Consider the following 14,906-nt stretch of genomic DNA (forward strand, 5'->3'; position numbering starts at 1 on the left):
TTGGCTGTGCACTTTTCTATTGACTTGCCCTCTTGATTCGTTGGTATGTTTTGGCTGTAGGGCTATAGAGCTGTCTCCCAATCATCCTACTGTCTCTTAGGAATGCTGCACTAGTTCTGAACTTAGCACAGGAGTCCTTGGGGCAAGCCACACCCACACACATGCCTTTGACTGTCATTTGTGTTGTTAACACACTGCCAGTTCTATCTAAAGATGCTCTGCCTTCCGGATGCTGTGTTTCCTGGGATCCATATTGAAATAAAGACAGAAAGAGTAGCGATGGGTGGTACTGGTACACTTTCTGCTACTGTAACAGAGCTCTTAGCTGGGTGTGGTATCACAATCCTTTAATCTCAACACTTGGGAGGCAGAGGCAGGCGGATCTCTGTGAGTTCGAGGCCAGCCTGGTCTACAGAGTAAGTTCCAGGATAGCCAGGCTTTCATAGAGATACCCTGTCTAAAACTAACCGACCAACCAACCAATGATGAACCTTGTTGGGGAACTTGGTAAAGAAATCTTTCACTCTTAGCTCTGGGAATGCAGCACATGGCCCTAGTCTCAACTTGGCTCTGGTCAAGGCCTCATGGAACAAGTGAGAGGAACCTGGGTTAACAGGAAGCCAGACAGTGACCCTCAGGGTCAGTCACAGGCTCTTGTTACAATTTCCTCTCTTGAGGGCTCTCTCAGGGATCCCGTGAGAAATACCCCAAACCTCTTCTGAGAACAACCCCAGTGATCTAAAGATGTCCCAGTAGGCATATCTCTTAAACTTTCCATCACCTTTCAACACTACCACAGTGGAGCTGAGCTTCTATCACATGAACCCTTGTGGATGAACATACCCAAACATAGCTATGCTTACTTCATTCTTGAGAAAAACAATTGCCACATTGTCTATACCGGCAGTACCTGTCTACACCGGCAATAGGTCATTGTTTGGGGGTTTTTCTGTACTCTGTATGTTCCAAGGAACCAGTGTCATTCCTTACTGTTCCTGTTAGCAGTCCTTAGCTAGAGCCAAGTTTTTGGAAAGTTAGCATGTGCCGGGTTGTTGTTGACTGCCCTTGAGTTGAGTCCCATGACCTTCCCCTATTCAGATGGTGAATTTTAAAATGCATGCAAGGCTTCTGAGACTGAGGGGCATCCAGAGGCTGGAGTCCCCGAGGTCAGGACCTGCTGCCCTTTATGATGAGAACTCTGAAGGCCATTCCTCTTTAACGTCACCTGTGGTGGTGTGGATATGTAGTTAGCAGCTGTTGGTTACCCTGCGTGAGCCAGTTGTCTGTACAAAGCAAGAGTCAAATAATGACACGGAGATTCAGCGTGCCTGGGGAGCGGCTACATCCCCGAGTTACTGTGACCAGATCAGCTCTTTTTCCCCTTCATTTTTAGCTCTCTTGGTTTCTCCAAATCATCTGGATAGTTCCTCAGTGGTCTGCATGCTTATAAGAAGGTAAGGCATTGAGTCTTCATGTAACCTCATTGTCTATTACTCTTGGGTTCCCTGAACAAGCGATGCAAGGCTTCTGTCTCAGTTTTTCATTCCCAAATTGGAGATTAGGGAAACCGTAAGGCAGATATAACCACCAAAAAAAAAAAAAATCAAAGCTTCATAATAAAGACATTGTTTCTCTTCCAGTACTTCTTGTTCTTCAAATTACCATCTCCAGAGGCACTGAATTCATCTGGACCTCAAATGCACCATCTTACCACAAGAGGGTGTATTTGACCTTTGTCAACGATGGAGTCTAAAATTTGAAGCCTCTCTTCATAGGCGTGGACTTTTCAGAGGGCTTAAGATGTAAGAGATGAATTCCAAATGTCATCATCAAATTATTCAGGAAAGTTCTGCATGTGTGCGTGTGTGTCTCTGTGTGCCCATGTGTGTCCAGGAAGTCTGTAGCTCCTTCCCATGTGTTTGCTGATGCCTGTAGAATGGGAACCACGTTCGGACTGCATTTCTTCCACCAACCAGCAAATGTTTGACTTTCAGAGGAAAGACTGTCCCATAAGGAAGACAAGGGTTTTTATTGGGAATCCATAAAAAAAAAAAATACCCCAGCTCAAGAACATTGCTGCTAATGTGTCACCTTTCATGTTAGTTTTCTCTTCAGTGGGGACATCTTTTGGTATCACCTCACACTGGGCTTGCTGGTTTGTGTCACCAAGTCATGATATATGCTGTACCTTATCCCATTGCTATTTCTGTTAATCTCCCTAAATCTAGAACCCTAGGACAAGAAAAGCCTTGAGGAAAGTCAGATTTTTGAACTTGAATTTCTCACAGTCACTTAGCGGGCAGGTTATCATTACATCCGTTGTATAAAGCTCACAAGCTGCCGTTTAGCTCGCATTTATCCTACACACATCGTATGAAGCATGTAGGCGGCTACCCCGCAGCTTTAGTCAGATTTTTGAGTTGCCGTGACTGGATACCTGCTGGAAATCAGTTAAGGCAAGAAGGATTCATTTTGGTATGTGGTGCAGGGGTTTCAGATCATGGTGGGGAGGTCTCTGGGGACAGAGCAGTTCACATCATGGTGGCCAGGAGGCAGAGCAAGTGGAATAGATTGCTGACCTGTTATAACCTTCAGGGGCCCACCTCTGGAGTGTGCTACTCCTTCAGCGGGATCCGTTTCCTGAAATTTCCACGGCCTCACTGAACAGCACCGCCATTTGGTGAGCAACTGTTGAACGTGGTCCTGTGGGGGGCATTGCACATTCACGTCTTACTGTCTTTGTCACAGCTTACTGTGAGGTTTAGGGAAGCAATGGTAATGTAGCAGATACTATTCAAGAAACTATTTGAGGAAAAAGTTTGTGGGGGGGGAGGAGGGGAGGGCACATCTACTTTCCGTCCTCCTGTTTGTACTCCCAAGTAAAGTACGTTTTTATGCTTCTTGCTTTGCAGAAGGATTGTAGTAGAAATTGCCTCTAAGTCGCTGCTCAATCCTGAACTTATGGATGGACTCTGCTGAGGAATTCCCGTTGACAGACACAGGACAAAGGGGTGTGGGAGGAAGGGCAGGGTAGTCAGTTTGGAGCTTGTCTTACTGTGTTTGCAGTATAGGGCAATGGTGGCTCTTCAGGAGGTCTGGAGAGACTGAGCGCCAGCTTCTGAAGCCTTCTGCAATCCTCAGTTCCCTGTCCTTAAGTCACAGCAGTGTGGAAGCCGACACATCCAAATTTAACTGCACCCTGGACTGGGTAAGTCAGGATCTCAGCAGGGCTGTGATGACCGAGAGACTGGAAGCCCTTCCTGTTGCTGTATGGGGGCTCTCAGAAACCTTCCTGATTCTGTGAAACTTTCAGTTAGGTGCAGGATCCTGATGGCGGATAAGTTGCCTACTAGTTTACTTAACAGTATTCAAAGTCAGATTTTATTGGACATAAAAGAAAATAGAGGAATAGCAATGCCAGTCCGCGCAATGCCTTGTACCTTTGTGAGATCTGTAGATAGGCCTTAGCACTCAGTAAATCGATGGCAACGCCTTTTAGCTCTCCCGCCAAATGACAGATTGTGCCTGTGTGACCTGCATATCCCTGGTATTTCTGCATGCTCCAAGGTGCTCCCGTGTGATAGATACAGTGAGCATCTACTGCATGCTGAAACCGTGGCAACAGCTTATGAAATGATGGTGAAGAAAAAGAATCAAAGTCTCTGGCAGGGTTTGCTTTGTAGGTTAGAGGGAGACCAGAGGATGCTCCTGAAGTAGGAAGCTTTGGGATATGGTTGACTTTAAAATTTATTTTATTTTTAGTGTATGTGTGTGTGTGTTTGTTTGTGTGCACATGTGTGTAGATGCCATGGAGGTTAGAGGCTTCAGATACCCCTGGAGCTGGAGTTACAAGAGATTGGGAGCCACCTGATATAAGTCCTGGGAACTGAAATTCAGTCACCCAGAAAACAGTAAGTGCTCTTAACAGCTGAGCCATCTCCCCAGCCCTATAGTGCTGCCGACTTTAAATAGAAGGACCTTAGAGATTAGGCTGTTTTTTTTTTTTTCTTTTTTTTTTCTAGAAAGAACAGTGTAGTCTGGATCATCTTTTGCAGGGAGACAGAAGGTCAAGACCACAGCAGATTCTCTGCCCATTTATTATCTCTCCCGAGCTATTTTCCTTCCCTCCTGTCCATCTCCTCTCTTCTCTTTTCTCAGTGATTTAGACTTCTTCTAGATCCCCCAGCCATCTAGACACCACCAGGATGCCCTACAGTGCAGCTTACCCGACACAGACAGTTAGCGTCACACCCCTCAACATCCGGGAACTAGTGTCATAAGACGATTTTTACTTTAAACAGTCTTCAAAAGTCTCAAGTTATGGTATTGATACCAAACAGGCTAAATAAAGGCTCTGGGTCAGTAATTGGCTAGAATTACTCCTAGAATGCAGGATGTAGAAGCTCGGTACTTGTCTACTCCCTAACCTCTCCTGGAATTCACCATTCTACTCTCTGAATAGCGCACTTACTTGATAGAGTGACTGTCCTTCCAGGCACAATGGCAGGCAGTCAGGGATTTATCAGCATGACTGTTTGGTGTTTTCTTTGAGAGCTGTTATTTTCACACAGTTCTGTTTTTACCATTCTAACAAGTTTTTTTTTTTTTTTTAATAAAGTTTTAAGACGTCTTCTCTTGACTCTAACTATAAGGGCTAAGAGAAAATTTCAGTTTGTGTTATACTAACTAGTTTAAAGAAATGTTTAAGCATGCTAAGCTCTTGGGGGATTTCTATTAGATTGCTCAACACCACACCAAGTAATTTTACTAGGTCTTTACTCGCCCAAGTTAACCACAACTGGAGCTGGCCGACTTCTTCACCTTCTGTGGGAACCCGCTCTTCCCTGGCACCTGGACCACCCAAAAACTTGACTGCAGAGGGTTTAGGTCTCCCCTAGTCTACAGACCTCTTCTCCATCCCACTTCTGAATGGTCATCTTTGGCCCCAGCATTGATTTCTAAGAGGGTTCTCTTTATGTCCTTGCCTGTGTGCGGTACTCACAGAGGAACCTGCGGGAAGTGGATTACATTGACACTTGAAGCTCTGAAGGCCTCAGGGGTCTTTACCTCTGAGCTGGTTCTTTGTTTTAACCTCTGCATCGTCCTCTGACATCATCTTTCTCCCTTTCTGGGTCCCACTCTCCAACTCAGCAGGTTCAGGAAGGCCCACTCCAGGGCTGGAGGAGCCTCCCATCTCTGTATCACCAAGTCACTTCCAAATCTGATCTTCTTCCTGTGTTCAAGCACCACAAAAAACTACCCACGTGTATGTGCCTACGTGTTCATCTGAAATACTGCAACTCTGTTTCCTCAAGTCAGCAAGCATTTCCCGAGCATTTCTGTGCAAGGCATAGGAACAGGCTGACGTTGAAGTTCCCAAAGAGGCAAAACATTGCGATACAAGTAAGGGGAAGAAGGAAAAACTCTGGCTACTCAAAGGAAGGAGAAATTGCCCCTGAGTTTCTGTGCTGCCACCATCTTGGCTTTTTTTCCCCAACTCCCTTCAGTATAATCCCCTAGTAACTGGGACTCCTGTTTTACTGGTTCCCTCCAGTATAACCCCTTAGTAATGGGGACCCCTGCTCCCCTTAGCACACCAACAGCACACATGCAAGTCCCAAACACCTTCAGCAAGTCTCACTGGCGTGTGAATTCTAATTGACTTCATTGCCTAGTCCATTACCTTTGTTTATTGAGTTTAGTTTGCTTCCTGCAGAGAAGATCGCACTAGTCACACAGCATACAAAACCATCAAGTACGAGCAGGAGCCTGTCCCTCTGTTCCTGCTAGTGCCCAAAGCCTGGGGAGGTCATCTGGGAGGTGCTTTTCCTCCTGGTTCAAAGCCAATAAAGGAGGGAGCCACGGATACCTTAAATCAGGATGAATATTATTGATTAATGCAATGAGGGGCGGGGATCACAGCGCACAACCCAAATCTCCACAGCCAGCTAACTGCACAGTCTACATTTTAATTCTAGATTGCTTGCAGTGTGTGTGTGTGTGTGTGTGTGTGTGTGTGTGTGTGTGTGTGTGTTTGTATGTGTGTGCGTGTGTGTCTGTGTCATTGTCTCTGTGTATGTCTGTGAGTTTGGAGATTGGAAAAGCACTTTCCTTTCTGGCTAGAGGACTTGCACTTTGTTGCAAGATGTATGTGGATTGGCCCTTTGCTGAACTAACATCTGAACCTGTGTAGTTAGTTGATAAAATGTTTGGGGACCTGAGAGAGAACTGAACAGGACTGCATGAATTTCTCGGGCGCCTTTTAGTTCCCCGGTTGTGGTTGTGAGAGCTTAGAAATGTACAGTGTGAGCACAGGCTTCCTGTTCTGTGGTTTGCAGCTGCTCTGACTAACAGGTCTTTGTAGGTCTCTCTTTGTTTCCCACAAAATGTTCTGAAGACAGCTAAACTGAAGTTCAGCCTGATTGGTAACACAACCCTCCCCTCCACACATGGACTGTGGTAGGTGGAGACCGGGCTCCCACAAATGACAAGACTTTCCTGATACATCCACAGTCCCTTGTGACCCACACAGCCACTGCAGCAGCGATAAGGAAGCTGAAAAGTTTGTGCACCCCAATAAGCCCCTCTGCCAATGCAACAATCCAAATCAAACCAAATTAGTAAAAGTGCAAGTTTAATGGATAAAAATTCCACCAGATGATTTTCCAGACCTCCCCCCCACACCCTTAGAGGAGACCAGGAAAGAAGACCAGAAAACCACATGTCTGTTCTCTGGGGGACAGTTTAAATACCCTGTGGGAGTGGTCTTGAGCATCTCTGGGGGATGGGTCATCATTTGGCAGGTTTTCTGAGATGCAGCAGGGTTTGGAGAGAGATGGGGAAGGGGACTTGGAGTGGAGCTTCCTCCTGAACACTCCATCAGAACATCCCAGACTCTTTGGGTATATGGATGCCAGGGGCTGGGGTGAAGCTTCCATCAGAACAGAAGCATTTTGTACCTCACCCTAGCCCAAGTCTGAGAAGGAATCTGTTGTGTAGGTTTCCTTTTCATAGTTCCTTAAAAGAATCAGGGAAAACTTATTAATACACAAACAATGGCTTGAGTTTTCCAGTCACCTTGGGATCATAACTCCTCAGGGCTGCAGACTTGGGGAAGTGAGGCCTCGTAGGAGGTTTTGGGTCAAGGAGCAGACCAATGAATGCAAGGAGCTGCCCTGCAAATTTGAATTTTTTCTCCACTGCAGACTTCCTCCCTCCAGACTTGTGAGCCCAAACAAACCCCATTTCTCTGTCAGCTATTCACCCCTGGGTTCCCTTACAGTCACAGGATGTGGAATGAGAGATGGCCGAGGACGTGGCCATGGTGGGTGACAATGCTCCAGCTGTGGACTGGAGGAAGGACTCTGGGGCAGTGCCTGGTGGATTGTGGATTCTCATCCCCTGGGTACTTAGAAGCATCAGAGCACCCAGCAGGAGGGATGCGAGACCCATCCCCTCCAGCACATCTAGTGTCTGTCATGTAGGAGATACACATCAGAGCTACACTCCAGCTGTAGATCTGAAGGAGGCTGCAGCTGACTCAGAGGTGGGCAGTGAACACAGCTGTGACCAACGAAATGTTCTCGTCTCTTATAAGCCTAGTGTTTTGTAAAAACTCTAAAAGTTTATTCTTACTTAAACATATATAGAAAGAAAATTAAGATCCCATGTAAGAATCTACTTAAAAGTCCTAAACCGGGTAGTGGCACACACCTTTAATCTTAGCCCTCAGGAGGCAGAGGTAGGCCAATCTCTATGAGTTCAAGACCAGTCTGGTCTACAGAGCAAGTTCCAGGACAGCTAGGACTGTTACACAGAAAAAAACGCTGTCTCGAAAAAACGAAAAACAAAACAACACAAACAATAAAAGTCCTGCCACGGCCCACCTAGGTTCCAAGTTGGTATAACTAGATACTGTTGTAGTTTATTGTCTGTTGCTGTAATAGAAACTTCACCCACCGCTGCTATGCAGGTTCTAGCACTGTCTCTATTGCCTTAGCTGATGATCAATTACAAGACAAAATTAGATCAGCACTCCTCAAGTCTGGTTCAGTGTCCCTGAGTGAAGATCCTCCCAGGGCTCTGCTCTGTAGCTACCCCATGCCTCTTCTGCATCCTCTCTACTCTGTAACTACTCCATGTCTCTTTTGTATCATCTCTCTACTCTCTAGCTAACCCATGCCATTTCTGTATCCTCTCTCTGCTCTGTAACTACCCAGGCCTCTTTACATCATCTCTCTGCTATTGCTATCCCATGCCTCGTCTGAATTTTCTCTCCACCCTACTTCTCTACCCTTTCTTTTTGTGATCTGAGGATTTTCTATCTCTGGGAGATTTTCTATGACAGCTTGTCAACAATTTGTGTTTCTGTATCCTTTGGTTATTCCAAAGGAACCAAAACCATCTAAGAGAAGAAGCAAGAAGAGGCTTTGGGACTGTGCACAATTCTGATTTAAAAAAAAAATCCAGGAGTAGAGGTGATGCTAGGTTGGGTCTAGGAGCTACTCAGGCCACATACACATTCCGGAGCCTCTTTCCCTGTCCATCCTCATGGCTGACTTTATAATTCTCAGTGCTACAGGGAAATGATAAAATCCCACAGAGAGGTCTGTTTGTCATTCTGTAGTCCTACCAAGGTCTGTAGGTACCACATCCTGTATGATGGATTAGAGGGCCAAGCCTTCCCCACTTCCTCTGATGCCTGGGAATGAAGACCTGCTGAGCTGCAAGCACTTACCACGGGCAGCTCATCAACCACATGATGTGGGATGCCCTTTCTCTGAAACCCAAGAGGGAGCCCTCACTTTGCCTTGTGGGCCTGAACTCTCCTCAGAGCCCCCTCCACACAGCTGTCTATCTGTGGCATTGCTAAGTCTTTTAATAAATCTCTTACCACTGAAGAGAACATATATTAGTGCCCCTCTAGAATCCCCGACTCTGAAAATCTTACAATAAATGTTTATAGTTCCCAAAGTAGATTCAAGTACTAAAAATAGTCTACATGGGAAGATATTTAAAATAAAACTTTAATTATAATGACACAAGTCTTAAATCTCAGACTTTACTAACTCCATGAAATAAATAAGAGGCACAAAACAGAAAAGTGTAGAATAAAAAAAGGTGCTAAATTGTCCAGGAGCTGCACCCGAGAGAAATCTCAACAATACTGTTGCCCAAACAAGACCTGCAAAATGGCAGCCACAGTTGACAAACCACGGTAGGCAGTGTCCTACCCACAGATGAAGAGCTATAGACAGCATTGGCTACTGAGAGAGGGAGAAACAGCTCTCAACAGGGACAAGGCCCTGATTCTTGGTAGGTTATTGATCCCAAGTGGTCTTCCCAAACACATGTATGTATGAGCAACACTAAGTGGACTCAGCAGGTTGAGTGTGTGTGTGTGTGTGTGTGTGTGTGTGTGTGTATAAAACAATAATAATGAAAGAAGAGGAGACCATTAATTTGAGTAGGAGTGGAGGCATGGGAAGAATTTTACAGGAAAGATAGAGGGGTGGAAAAACTTTCAAAAATTATATTAAAATATAGAATAGGAAAGTCTTTAAAGTGTCATTTAATTTTTCACTTTATAGCTAAAGAAAGAGGTTCAACACAATTTTGTGGTGCGTTAAACCAACTACAGTTATAACTAAAACCAGTATATATTGAAATAAGCAACCAAAGACAGAAAATAGATATTGTATATTTACTGTGTCCGCACTTGTGTTACAATCTCCAAGCCTAATATATAATCTATTTGTTATTATAATTACCCTGTGAGGAATTTGAGGTTTAATTGGACTCTAGTATAGGTATTAATTTGATGGATGGTAAAAGTTATATTTCAAAACCTTAAATAAAATATAAATTATTGTATAAATATTCATGAGAAAATTAATTCCCCATTCATAAAAATGCTTCCTTAGAGAAAATGAAACAAATGGGCTTGGTTTGAATGCTACACACACACACACACACACACACACACACACACACACACAGGAACTGAAAGGGGTTCCAGGCTGAGTTCCTCTCAGATGAAGATAGTTATTGAAGGGTCTTTCCAGAAATATCATTTGGGGCAGCTGCAGGGGGAAAGATTTCTTCCTTTTTCTCTTTCAGGGAACAGAATTTCTGGTAGAGTCACTGGCTTTGTTGGTGTTTGGAGGTGTGGGATCTGATGGACAAGTCTATAGAGGCCCACTTCCTGTAGAACTGGAGAACCTTACACCCCAGTTTCACCCAGAGGAGCCCCTGCCAGGTCATTGGGTGGGTGGGGGAGGGGGAACAGGCCCACTCGCCAGTAGGCAGGAAGTCTGCTGAATTCTGGGATCTGGTTAGCAGGGAGCTGAGCTGACCTGGAGAGGAATGCCCTCCAGTGTGGCCTTTGCCAATAATAATGATGACGTTTTTGGTTCCTGTATCTTCTCAGCTTGGCTGCTACTGAGACGGGAAGAGAGGATTCATATATTGAGACTTCCTCGCAGACAGCACACACGGGACCGCCCACTGTGATACTGTGTTGATGGCAGTGAGACACAAATGGACTATCACCGCTTTATCTGTAGTTTGATTTTTGAAACTTCGGTCACCCACAGTCAGGCAGGGAACTCAGGCTTTCAGTGTTCCAACCCCGAGAACTTGGAACTTGACCTGTGGCCACCAGCACAGGGACTATTTCCTGCCTCAGCCTCCAAGACTACAAAATCCCAGAATTTGGGTGCCTTTGTATAAAGTGACCTAGCATTTGCATATAACGTACACACATCTTCTTGTATACTTTAACCCTTTCTAACTTGCTCATCACACCTGTTACGACACAGATGCTATTTCAATATCTGTGTTCTTTCAGGGTTATTGGCAAGAAAAAAAACTGCAATTGCACAGAACTTATGTATATATTCTGTCTCCAAGTAGTTGGATTTGTGGCTACAGAAGGTGTCATGGATCTTGGTATCCCCAAAGGTCTTGGAAACAACCCTTTGTGGGCACAGAAAGCTGCCTGCTGCTGCTGACTGACTCTGAAGTTGTGTTCTCGTGTGTTGAGTTAGGATGCAGTTCATTAGAGAGGAACCCGGTGCATCCAGGCAGCCTCAGGCCAAGCTTAGTTTAATTGGACACTGCGCAAGTTCTCAGCTTGGCTGCTTCCTAAGCAGCCTCCTTTCCTGCTTGCTGCCTCCGCCTGCTCCATATGTTCATGGATTCCTGGGTTTGCTTGAGGGACAAGAGATGCTTGTTAGAACATCAGAAAGTCCCTGGAGCATCGGCCATTGTCTTGTGTGAGGCCTACTTTCCTTACTAAGAGGTCCATTGTCTTGTGTGAGGCCCACTTCCTTTACTAAGAGGTGTGGGACTGCCGTAGCATCACAATATGGCTGCGAGAGCGTGGAGTGGGAAAGGGGTCTTCTTCATGGTTTTTCACTGTTCTCCACTACCTCACAGAGAGCAAGGAAGTCTGTCTGAGGCCAACGTGACGAGACTTGGTTGCTGCCCCAGCCTGGGCTAATGCATGGTGTGACCTTGGTCAAGTTCTCTGCTGTAAGAATCTTCTGTACCACACTGACTCTGCTCTCTGGTCCACGTGCACTGCCACATTCCATGGGCGGTGCCACTATGAGCTCAGCCACGTAAGCAGGCTCCTAAGTCACATTACCTTTCGGCTGCAGCAGATGGAAACACAGATCCCGACAGTGACAATGTGCAGTTCGGTGTCCTAGAGCAAGCCACCACCGAAGACAGGCAAGTCAGCATTTGCAGTCTGAGAAAAAGACATGGTTGAGCAATGCCGGCATTTCTTTCTTCTTAGATAGCTTGGGTTAGAGAACAATTAGTAACTAGTGACTGTAACCACGTAGCTGGTATACCCATTTCCCCCCAAATCGCCTGTTGGGTGTAGGGCTGCATCATTGTTCTGCTGCAGCAGGTGACTTCCAAGTGCCTAACTGATCCTATCCTTCTGGAGAATGCTAAGTCAGTGAGGGAAGGGGACCCCCTTAGCTGCTAACGGCTGACTTTTACATATGGCTCTCATGCTCTACCCTCTTGACTCCTTGTGTTTAACCCCCCTGCTTACAATTTCCTTATCCATAAAATGTGGGAACCTGGCTCCTCCGATCTCGACACTTTTCTACTTCCTCCTCTTGCTTTGCCCCAAATAAGTAGAGAGAGATCTTTACCCTCTTCCCTTCCGTCATCTGGGATGTTTAAATATATGAGCCAAGATAACAAAGTTTAAAACTGGAGTCGATTCTTATAAATGGCCTTGCAGCATCAGGAGCAGAGTTCAAGGACCTAGTACACAGCTTGACTCTTTAACAAGGCGCAAGCCCAAATTTGGCTGCATTTCTTAGGCAGACTTGATGAGGTAAACAGTCCTCTAATCTAAAGCAGCCCTATTCCTCAACACCTTGGATCCATTGTAATACCCCACTCAAATGGAAATACAGGGCCCAGCCCTCTTTCACCCCCAACCCGCTTCCTCCATCTGCTTGCAATATTCACTTCTAAGCATATAAAACCCATTAATGTCTCTGGGAGTTGACTTGTTTTTTAATCAAGATAAATATGGACAACTTCAGAACGGTTTTTAAAAAGTACCGCATAAAATGGTCTTTAACACATAAAATTCATTAGCAGATATCTAAACAGAGTCGATCTGTATCGCTCTCGTAGTCTCCAGTCGGCCCACTGTATAAATGCTGCCTTCAGTGTTTTCCTAATGCTGTCAGTCTGGGGCTGTTAACTTTGCACAAATGACTGGTATTAATCACCGGGGACCACTAGGTGCCAAGACCTGGAGTGAGATCAGTCCAAGGGTGGCGTGAGTTACCATCTTCTGAGAAAACGTTGAAGTGCTTTGTGGTTAGCCTTTGTCACTGTAGCTGACACTTGAGTCTCTGGGACTTGGGAATGTGGCCGCTCCTGGAGCAGGGAGGTAGGATCCATGTTGATGGGAGAGCTTCATCAAAGGGCCGCACTGGGGAAACAGCCTTGTGCCTGCTGCTAGCTGGCCCACTGGCTCTCGCGATACTCAGTACAGGGCTATGGTAAATCCTTTGTAATTCCCATGAGGACTGGAGGAGGTGCAGAGACTTCAGACCTGAAATGGGTGTATGCTGGACTCTAGCCGAGAGCTTCACAAAGTGCTGATGTCTAGATTCCCCCCTCTTCAGAGGCCAGGATGGCACTGCTGAGGGCTGTAAAGGCATCGGGCTAGGTATACCGCTGAATGAACAGAGGAGCAGGGAGACGGCGTGCTGGAGGGCAGGCGGCCCGTGGGAGGGGCCCAGCCAGATACATCCTCAGGAGACTCTCAGCGTATGGGATGTTGATAGAACTGAGCCTCACACTTCTGTGCCTATATAAACGTTATCAAATTTGCAAATGTTGGGTAGCTTGAAGTGAGAAAAGAGAATAACATGCAGGCAGGCTTTATAAATTTGTTTGAGATGATGACCAGCTCAAGTGTGACCTCTGGAAGCGCTTGGGTAGAGATCAAGGGAATAGGTATTGACTCAGGGAGACATTTTTTTCAGACTGCTCCTCGAGCGTTAGAGGCAAAGTGTGGATTACAGGGCAGGAACTATAGATTTTGGCTACAAAATTGTATAGCTACTCATAGCTAATAGTGACACACATTGTATATATCTGCACTTTATTAATGTGCTTTTATAATATTGTACTTGCATAGATAAATTTCAAAGAGATATGAAATTTTAGATATACTCAGTGATAGATAAGATGTTATATATTTAAATAGCTATAATATATTCCAACATAAATTGTTAACATTCTTACCACAAAACGTGCTAAGTTATCAAGAAACAGATATGTCAGCAAGCTTGTTAGGTTCTTTCTATAATGTGTATGTAGATTAACACATCACATTGGATCCCATACATGTGTATAATTATTTGTCAATTAAAAATGGAAAACAAAAATAAATGTCAGAGGATTTTTGGAACGCTCTTAGTGACATATGGATTTAGTCTAGCTCTGATTTTCTTAGCAGAGATAAGTAGAAGGCACATAGACCACCTCCTTGGAGGCAGAAGTCACGTTTGGACTTGATGTTCCTATTCAGTGAGAAGACTCGGGTCAGGAGGACTCAACAAAGTCAGCCCTTGATTCTTTTCCCATACTGCTCAGTGATACCACCTTACACCGATTCCAAGTCTGTTTCACCTTTGATTATAGAAGAAGCTGATAGTCTACAGCCATGTTCCTTGATTTATGACCCACTGCAACTGATCTAGGAAGCTAAACAGGGTCTGGCATGGTTGTTACTTGATGGAGGAAGCTGGTACTCTGCTCTGTGTACGGTCTGATGCTCCACATGTGAGGTCCCCGAGGCTTTATTCCAGCTCAGCTCAGAGAGACTAGCAGAGCTCAGTTTGTGGTGAGAAGACCACTGGAAGGGGTTGCTGGGACCTTCTGAAAACCTTCAGGATTCAGGTTCAGTGGTTCTCCGCAAAGGTTAAGAAAATTAATTTTTAATAACTCCACCAAGTGAGTTTGACATCATTGGCCTAGGGCTACCTTTGATTATCGGAAGCAGTGGGGTGCTAGAACTGGTCTATGCTGGTTCCTGAGAGCTTTGAGAGCCAGTGTTTATCCCAGTGGTAGTTTGAGACTGGTCACCCACTAATACACCAGAGAAATTGGTAGGGATGAAAGTCATGAATCAGAATGGCTTAACATTACCACCACTACTGCCACCACCATCACCACCACCACCACCATCACCATCACTACCATCACCACCATAACTACCACCGTTACCACCACCATAATCACCATCATCATCCCTTTGGTGGTGATAGTGCTTGTCTGGTTTTTTTTTTTTTTTTTTTTTGAGACCATTACAAGGACACCAGTAAGCTTAAATCACACTACTGGAGTTTTTATTG

At 45.2% G+C, this 14,906-nt stretch overlaps 1 long non-coding RNA gene across 1 annotated transcript; it reads left to right on the plus strand.

The window, feature by feature from the left end:
• The first annotated feature begins 1,755 nt into the window (after positions 1-1,755).
• LOC126514637 (uncharacterized) lies at positions 1,756-2,959 on the plus strand. Its single transcript, XR_007595635.1, has 3 exons — positions 1,756-1,802; positions 2,596-2,680; positions 2,913-2,959. It is a non-coding gene; the product is annotated as an uncharacterized lncRNA (long non-coding RNA).
• Positions 2,960-14,906: the final 11,947 nt, after the last annotated feature.

The sequence above is a fragment of the Alexandromys fortis genome, unplaced genomic scaffold (genome assembly GCF_014885135.2).
Source record: "Alexandromys fortis isolate MF-2015 unplaced genomic scaffold, M_Fortis_MF-2015_v1.1 scaffold_149, whole genome shotgun sequence".
In the NCBI taxonomy this organism is placed as follows: Eukaryota; Metazoa; Chordata; class Mammalia; order Rodentia; family Cricetidae; genus Alexandromys; species Alexandromys fortis.